A 7,996-nucleotide genomic window follows, 5' to 3' on the forward strand; every position below is an offset into this window, starting at 1 on the left:
TGCTGAGCAGTGAGGTATGATGTCATAACCCAATACTCTGCCTCCTAAGCATGTGTTAGGAAAAGTGCTCCATAGTTTAAAAGTGCCTGTTTGTTACCATCACATTGAGTAGCAGCACATCCATTAGTTGGCTCACCCCAGTATGAATTATAAGCTGCACCCCTATGCCTGGTTGGCCTACGTCAGGATACCCCAGTGGCTCCAATGTAGGGTCTTGTTCACCAGGCCTCACAGTTGACTTACTGTTCTACAGTGCTGTTAAGGGAACCACTCGGAACATTGCTACAATATACATTTTATCTACAAATCTATACTTCTAGAAATCAGGATACTGTGTAGGGTAATAACGGATCACTATTTGTTGGCATTGTTACTTGACAATAGGCGTTAATGTGATCATTCTAAGCGTCCACCATCTCGTCTAAAGTATTTCATCTTCCAGTCACATGGAGGGACTCCATGATTACATCACATATCATACAATTACATCATTTCACTCCTGTGTACTGTAATACACCAACATTTGTTACTTTGCTGCGTGAAGCATCACTTCTCCGGGTCATGACCCGAATCCTCCGGGTGTTATTCCCTGTTATCGCTTTCTCCTGAGTCCTGCACCGGTTTCCAGTTCCTGGCCTTGACAATGAGTTATCTTATTCTTTTTGTACTCTCCATATTGCATCCTGAACTGTTTATATAACTTCTGCTTGGCTTTGACCTTTGTTCCTGTCTTATCCTTGTGTACTGAAGTCACGAGTCCTGCTCCAGTATCCCCAACCTCAGCCCGCTTTGACTAAGACTCTGCCTTGTTCTTCTGCGTTACGTTCCTGCTGTTTCTGTGCCGTGTTTTACTCATCAGGTGATACCAGCTCTGCACTGCTGATCCTTATCCTGACAACTATACCTGGTGTGACAGGAATGAACATTTACTCCTTAAAACCTTCATGACCTTCCATGTCGTCATGAAAAAGTGGCCCAAAAACCTAACATGACAGCATGGAACGCCATGAAAGTAGCAGTGTACGCTCTCGTGCACACTACTACCCGCCGGTAAAGGCCAGGGAACCACCAATCATGAACCCCATTCTTGAAGTCTTGCCCAATCACGCAAGACTTTCATTAGGGATGGAGGCGTGTCATTCTGATTTAATGCGATGCTCCATTCATGAGTGCAGCCTCAGTAAGGTGAAAAAGGTAAAAAAACTATAATAAAACTAAAAAGAAATAAAAGTTATCCAGCGGTGGGCTGGATCACCATGAACGGTGCTGGAAGTCTCACACTATCATGACTACCATTGCAAGACTACCATTATGAATGGATGGATGCCTCACATTCTCAATGAACATGACGGTCCATTCATGAATAGTGAGTGCTGCGGATCAGTCAGAGACAAATCAGCAACACTAATAAATGGAAAAAGTAAGATCTGGTTGAGCTGCATGCTGCTCAGGTATATGCAAAGTTCTAGCCTTAGATGCCACCAATAAACTGGGATTGTGTCCTGGATTTCAGGTGTCCCAGTCGGTGTCCTGATTATTAGGACTGTTGGCAGCTCTAGATGGGCAATTCTTGAACTGAGCGTCGTGAATGCCAGACCCATGGCTCCTGGTCCTCTACTGTATCGGGTCAATGAAATGTCAGGCTACCATCTGCTGCCAGCCAGTCCTGGTCATAGGATTTGATGTCCCAAAAACAATTCCGGGACAATCAATGTCAGGTGCTCTGCAAACAGCGACTCCGCCATGTCAACCCATTAGGGGAGGCAAAAACTGTCATGGACAGTGTGCTGAGCCAATGCTGGGAGCCCAGATATTTCATACGTCTGCCATGCCTCCCCTGCTTCTTTGTTTTGCTCAGCAATGAAACGGTTGCGATCAAACTCAGACACAGCAGTTATCACTTTATATCAGGTGTTGGCCCATAGCTAGCAGGGACTTGGTCTGATCAGGAACGTGGTCCATCTAGCACCCAGATTGCACCCACAGGAATTGCCCAGACTGCAACCACAGGATTTAGCCCACACTCACATCCCTCGTCCCCTTTACCTCCGCTCTCACTTTGTCTTTAGCTCCCCTCTTCTTTCATTTTATCTCTCTATTTTCTATTGCTCAAATTCTCTTTATTCCCCCTTTTTTATTTACCTCTCCCCTTCTCTTTGACCCCCTTCTCATTATCCATCCTTCCTATCTCTCCCTTTCTTTTTTATGTCTCTTTGTTCTCTTTATCCTCCCACTTTTCCCTTTATCTCTCACCCTCTTTCGCTCTCTCTTTTCTTGCCTTTCTCTTTTTTCCTTATCTCTCCCCTTTGTGCCCATATCTCCTTCCTTTCATTATCTCGTTCTTTTCTCCCTATCTCTACTTTTATTCGTTATTATATTTCGCATGTTTTCCCTATCTGTGTCTTGTCTCTCCCCAGTAACCCACATACACAGTGGCATTTTTACACACACTCTCACATTTGCAAGGCTCAATCAACACACATGTACACATACTCACTAACACATACGTATATGTACACATCCATGGTCACACAAACTTACACATCCATGCTCACACACTCATATACACATGCATGCTCACACAACCATATACACATTCATGCTCACACACACACACACACACACACACACACATCCATGCTCACACACACACATCTGTGCTCACACACACACACACCCATGCTCACACACACACATCCGTGCTTGCACACACACACACACATGCATGCTCACACACACACATTCATGCATGCTCACACAGTTGCACAGTTGGCAACTTCTGGTAGCAGTCCCAAAATCTTAAAATCAGAGCAGTCAATCAGTGATTTCCATGCGTTTTGTCAGCTGTCTCTCACTAGATGGCAGTCTTTTCCACAGAAACAATAAAGACGGTCTCTCGTCAAATAACATGCTAATAAATAAAGAATCCATAAAATGAACAGGGAATATTTTGTACACTTATAAAATCACAAATTATTCCATTCTTTCCTTAGTCCTAAATCTGAAACATTAGATAATTTATATGAATACCCATTGCGGATTAGACTTTTGTACTCGTTTTTTATTCGTTATTTTCTCCTGAAGAAGCCGGTAAGGCGAAACGCGTTGAGAAGAGAAGAGAAGGCGGACGCAACATTACGGTATCGTTCGATAGGAGCAGTTTGGGATCTATTTCCCTTCGTCTCCGGACTTTTAAGTTGAAGTGCTTCATTTACACCTGCGATCGTGTAAGTGCATTTCGTTGCTTGTTTAACATCTGCAGGAAGATATTGCACCATTTGGTCTTTTTATTTATCTAATTGTAGATTTATGAAAGAAATAAAGATCCTTTTACTATTGATATTCTGAAGAGCCTCTTACATCGGCTGCAGTCACATCACATTTATATTATTTTATCTTTTTGACAATATTACACTTATTTTTATTATTTTTTCTGTTTTACCCTACATGCACATGCACCCCTATATTTGTCGTATCTACATTAGATAATTGTCAAGTATTTCCAATTTTGCTGATCATTTTATGGTTTATTTACAAAATTTTAAATTTTGGCTTCAAGATCTGAAACCTCATGTAGTTACCTCATGGCCCGTTAACCAGGAATGTAAAAAAGCCTTTAATTTAGGATGTCTGAGCTTGGCTGTCAAAACTCCAATTTGCCCTTTGGGTAGATAGTACTGCACTCAATACGGGAACAAGCAAACAAATAAACAAAAAAATGACTTTTAACATAGTGTATTAATAACAGCACCCCTGTACCCCAGCCATTGCACTGCGTACCCACCCATTGTTTATTTTATGTCATCACGCACTGCAGGCCTGCACTCCAGTCTGGAAAAGGTTAACGACACACAAAGCCATACAAGTCTTTTATGCCAGCGCAATTACACGAAAATATTGCACTCCAGCACTTAGAAGGTTAACTACACACAATACCAGCAAACAGAAAAGACAGGTTTTAGGGGAATTGATGTGCTGAGAAATAACTTTAGTTTCAATGCGTCTGCTCGCTGCGTGTCATTATAATGTCGGCCAGGGTATCAAACCAGCGGCCAGTTGGACTTTTAAAACATGGTCTAGCTGGTCCAATACTAACTGCTTGGGAACCCTATCCTTCCAGATGACTGTACGTTAGCGCCGCCGTATGGGCCATTCTCTCCAGGACATATCTTCTTGTTACATATTACTGTCCAACACCAATAGTGCTGCCCTGATGTATGCCATATGTATAAACGTACAGAATTAAATGATTTACTTAACAAAGCGTATACAGCCCCACAACGAAAGGAAGCGCATTATAGTTGGTGGACAATTACATGTAATTATTAGATGTGTCCTGGAAAGAAATGGCAGGTGTTTTAAGTTCTAGGCTAGAAGGATTTACTGGGAAATCTGGTATAATTGCAGTATACCCTTTTGTCCTCTAGATGGCAGAAGCGCTTCACAAAAAAACACTTTAAATGACCAGACAGGAAACCAACAGGAAAACAGAGCTGTGAATTATGGTGGGAAAGGCTGAACAATGTGCCTGCAGGGGGCACTATACAACACCTCCCAAAAAAACAGATAATGGGAGGGAAATGGTTAATTTTATACATTACATAGTAACTCTTTTTTTTAACATATATACTGTATGTTATAAAAAATGCCTCCACGATGGACTCCTAAAATACAGAGTATATATGTAATAAAAGGAGGAACCACCATTTTCCCCACATTATAACATTTTGGTAAATAATCAGCAAGGTTTTAGCATCGAACATGGATGCCATAATAGGAACACAGCAAGGATCCGGATGGGGTGCAAATGCTGCATAAAATATTTGGTAATCAATACAATATTGTGTTGGACTACACGTAAAATACACAAGTGGTAGTGACCTAGTATGTTAAAATTTGAGCAGTCTATTGGGCATTTTGCCCCCTGCCCCACTTGCCAGGCAACTGAGTAGCATTAATAAAGATTTTATGTGTATTTACACATTTATTTTGTATATTTGCATTTCCATTTTTTTCAGTACAAATATGTATCACATATATATTATTATATTTACTATACTAATATATTATTATCACCGGTTTATTCATAGCAGCCCGCAGACCGTGACATCTATACTTTGTTTATAAAATTTTTGGTTTCATTAAATTGAATTTTCCGTATTTCATCCAATTTAATGGCATCTACATAGCTTCCACAATGGGTTAATTTTATGCTGTGTCTTTGTGGCTTTTACATTATTATTGATAACGTTTGTTTTATTATTTGAACTATATAATTGTATATGTCGTGGCGCTTGTGATGTTTACGCTGTCAGAAGCTCTTTGGAACAAAAATGGAAAATGCTTTTGGAGATTTTTCAATGATTATAAATAATCTTTATTTTTGCAGTAAGAGAGTGCATGTTAGGGGATCCAGGGCCAAGCTCACATAGAACATCAGGGCACGGTGAGCATTTCTGTGCGCCAACTACTACTTTATTTTTATATTTTTATTTTTTACATATCTTATATGTAAAAAGGATCCCATCACCAACTTTACTGGCGGAGCAAAAGGATTGGCTGTATTAAATATTTTTAAAAACATTTAAATAGTAAGCACACCATTTAACACATTATATGCCAAATTAAGGATTGTGTGACATGTCATTTACTGTGCTGTGGCTTTAATCAAGTTTATTCAGTAATTAATGGCAATGCTTCCTTTATTATGCATTAGGAATAGAGCTTTGATCTACTGTACGAATTACTCGATGTTAGAAAAGATAGAAAAGGTATTTAACATGATTTGGTTGACTTTCGCAGATCTGCAAGCAAGTTATTCATTCATATTTTGTATTATTTTGTACATTTTCCTGTATATGTACCAAATATGTATTTTGGGGACATTGTTTCTTTTTGGCCAAATGTTGTTGTTTACCTTTTTTCAAATGCACATTCCTTTCCTTTGTATCCCCTCCCCCACTGGCCTCCTACAGCTATAACTCCTCCCCTGCTGATCTCCTACAGCCATAACTCCTCCCCTGCTGGTCTCCTACAGCTATAACTCCTCCCCTTCTGGCCTCCTACACCCATAACCCCTCCCCCTCTAAACTCCTGCAGCCATAACTCCTCCCCTCTGTCCTCCTACAGCCAAAACCCCTCCCCTTTTACATTAAAAATGTCCTCTCTCTCTCTCTTATTTGTCTCTCTCCGTCCCTGTTGATAAACTCTACATTAAACAATGTAGTATAAGCACGGCCCATATGTTATGTTAACATTTTAGTAGATTTTTAGGAGATTATTATAAAACATGTTATTAAGATTTAAATTAGCATCCAATCAGGATAGGGTGTTAGTAGAATGCAGGGATATGGCATCCTCTTAGCAGACGGTAATATGAGATGTATTTTTTTACTTTTTAATATATATATATATATATATAAAATATCTTTAAAACTTAAATGTTGGAAAAATGATGTTTGGTGCGCTATTGATTAATATTATTTTTTAGTGTACTAATTTATTTTCTACCATTCTAAAATTATATAACACAAATATTAATTATAATTGATAATTATATAAATTAGTATTGTTTATATTGTTTTTATTATTATTATTATTTTTAATTTTTTTTTATTGTGACAGGAGCTTTTTTGTCATTTGGTCATTTTCCGTTGCTCCCATGTGACCGACGGTGTTATACCGGATCAGTCACCAGGAAGCTAGCGATGCTGCCTCCTACTGACAGGGGAGACCCCAGGCTGTCGATGGATATGCTGATCTCCTGTGTACCCCGGGAGATGTCCCTCTGGTGCGAAAACCATAGGACATAATGTTCTGTATCTTAGAGGACATGCTAGTACTTCCTGTATCACGAGGTGTTAAGCACAGGGTGTGCTCTTGGTTCTTCGGCCTTCGGCTTCATGGGCTTGTGTGGCCCCTCACAGGCTGCACAGGCGCTCGTACCCTGCTGGTGAGAGGACCGCAGGCGCCGGACAACAAGGAAGTGTCTTGAAGTGCAATGGCAGCAACCCTTGTTCAGTTGAAATAATCTAAAGTTCGATTCCTTACATCTGTCTCCCCAAAGATACTGCACCTTTTTTATAGATTCTTAATAATGATTATTAAAGAAATTTTACACTGCATTCGCTGATGGGTCTGATGCATCTAGATTGTGAGTGAATATCACACCACACACAGCACTATTCACTGTTGTGCATATTGCGCTTTTTTATTTTTTCTCTTCCCTGTATGTATTTGCGCCCCAATCATCTGCATTTTGTTATATTTACACCTTGAGGAAGAGTGTCCTTTGGGTTGCTGCAGCCTTCTGGGAAGTATTACAATATTATATCCTCCCACGCCTATTTTTTTCCGCCCCAGTGTTGTGTGGTATATGCAATATTATGTTGGTCCCCACATTACGCTTTTGCCGATCACCCTTATATGAGCATGGGGCAGTCTTGACCGGGAGTTACGTGTGCAATGCCAGAACAGACGTCCCGCTGACGTCGGTGGGAGGTTCCACTGATGCTGGGGGCGTTCCCGCTGATGTCAATGGGCATTCCTGCTGACATCGTGGGGAACACCTCCATTTAAAGGGGAAATGGGCAGGGAGTGGGGCGTGTCCAAACCCCGCTCCCGCGACCCAGAGGGTTCGAGTGATGACCCGGAGAACCGGGGAAGCTTCTCCCAGAGATGTCCAGGTCAAACCCAGAGAGTTCCCAGGTATGGTCATTATAGAGGTAAATGCGCACATATTCCTATTTTTCAGTTATTTAGTGGATAACACCGGTTTGTTTTTCCTCTGACTTACTTAATCCACACATCGCAGAAGGAAGGAGCACAGTCTGAAAACAACTCTTCATTATCTATTTTTTTTTTTATTGAAAATACACCTACAAAGTGAAGTATTTCAGTCCACACCGGATACATTGGAAAACAGAACCATAAATGTGGAAAGAATTTTCTACAGTACCTGATATTCTTGAAAACAGTTAGTTAAAAATCACACACA

This window comes from Spea bombifrons, chromosome 1 (genome assembly GCF_027358695.1).
Source record: "Spea bombifrons isolate aSpeBom1 chromosome 1, aSpeBom1.2.pri, whole genome shotgun sequence".
NCBI classification, from domain to species: Eukaryota; Metazoa; Chordata; class Amphibia; order Anura; family Pelobatidae; genus Spea; species Spea bombifrons.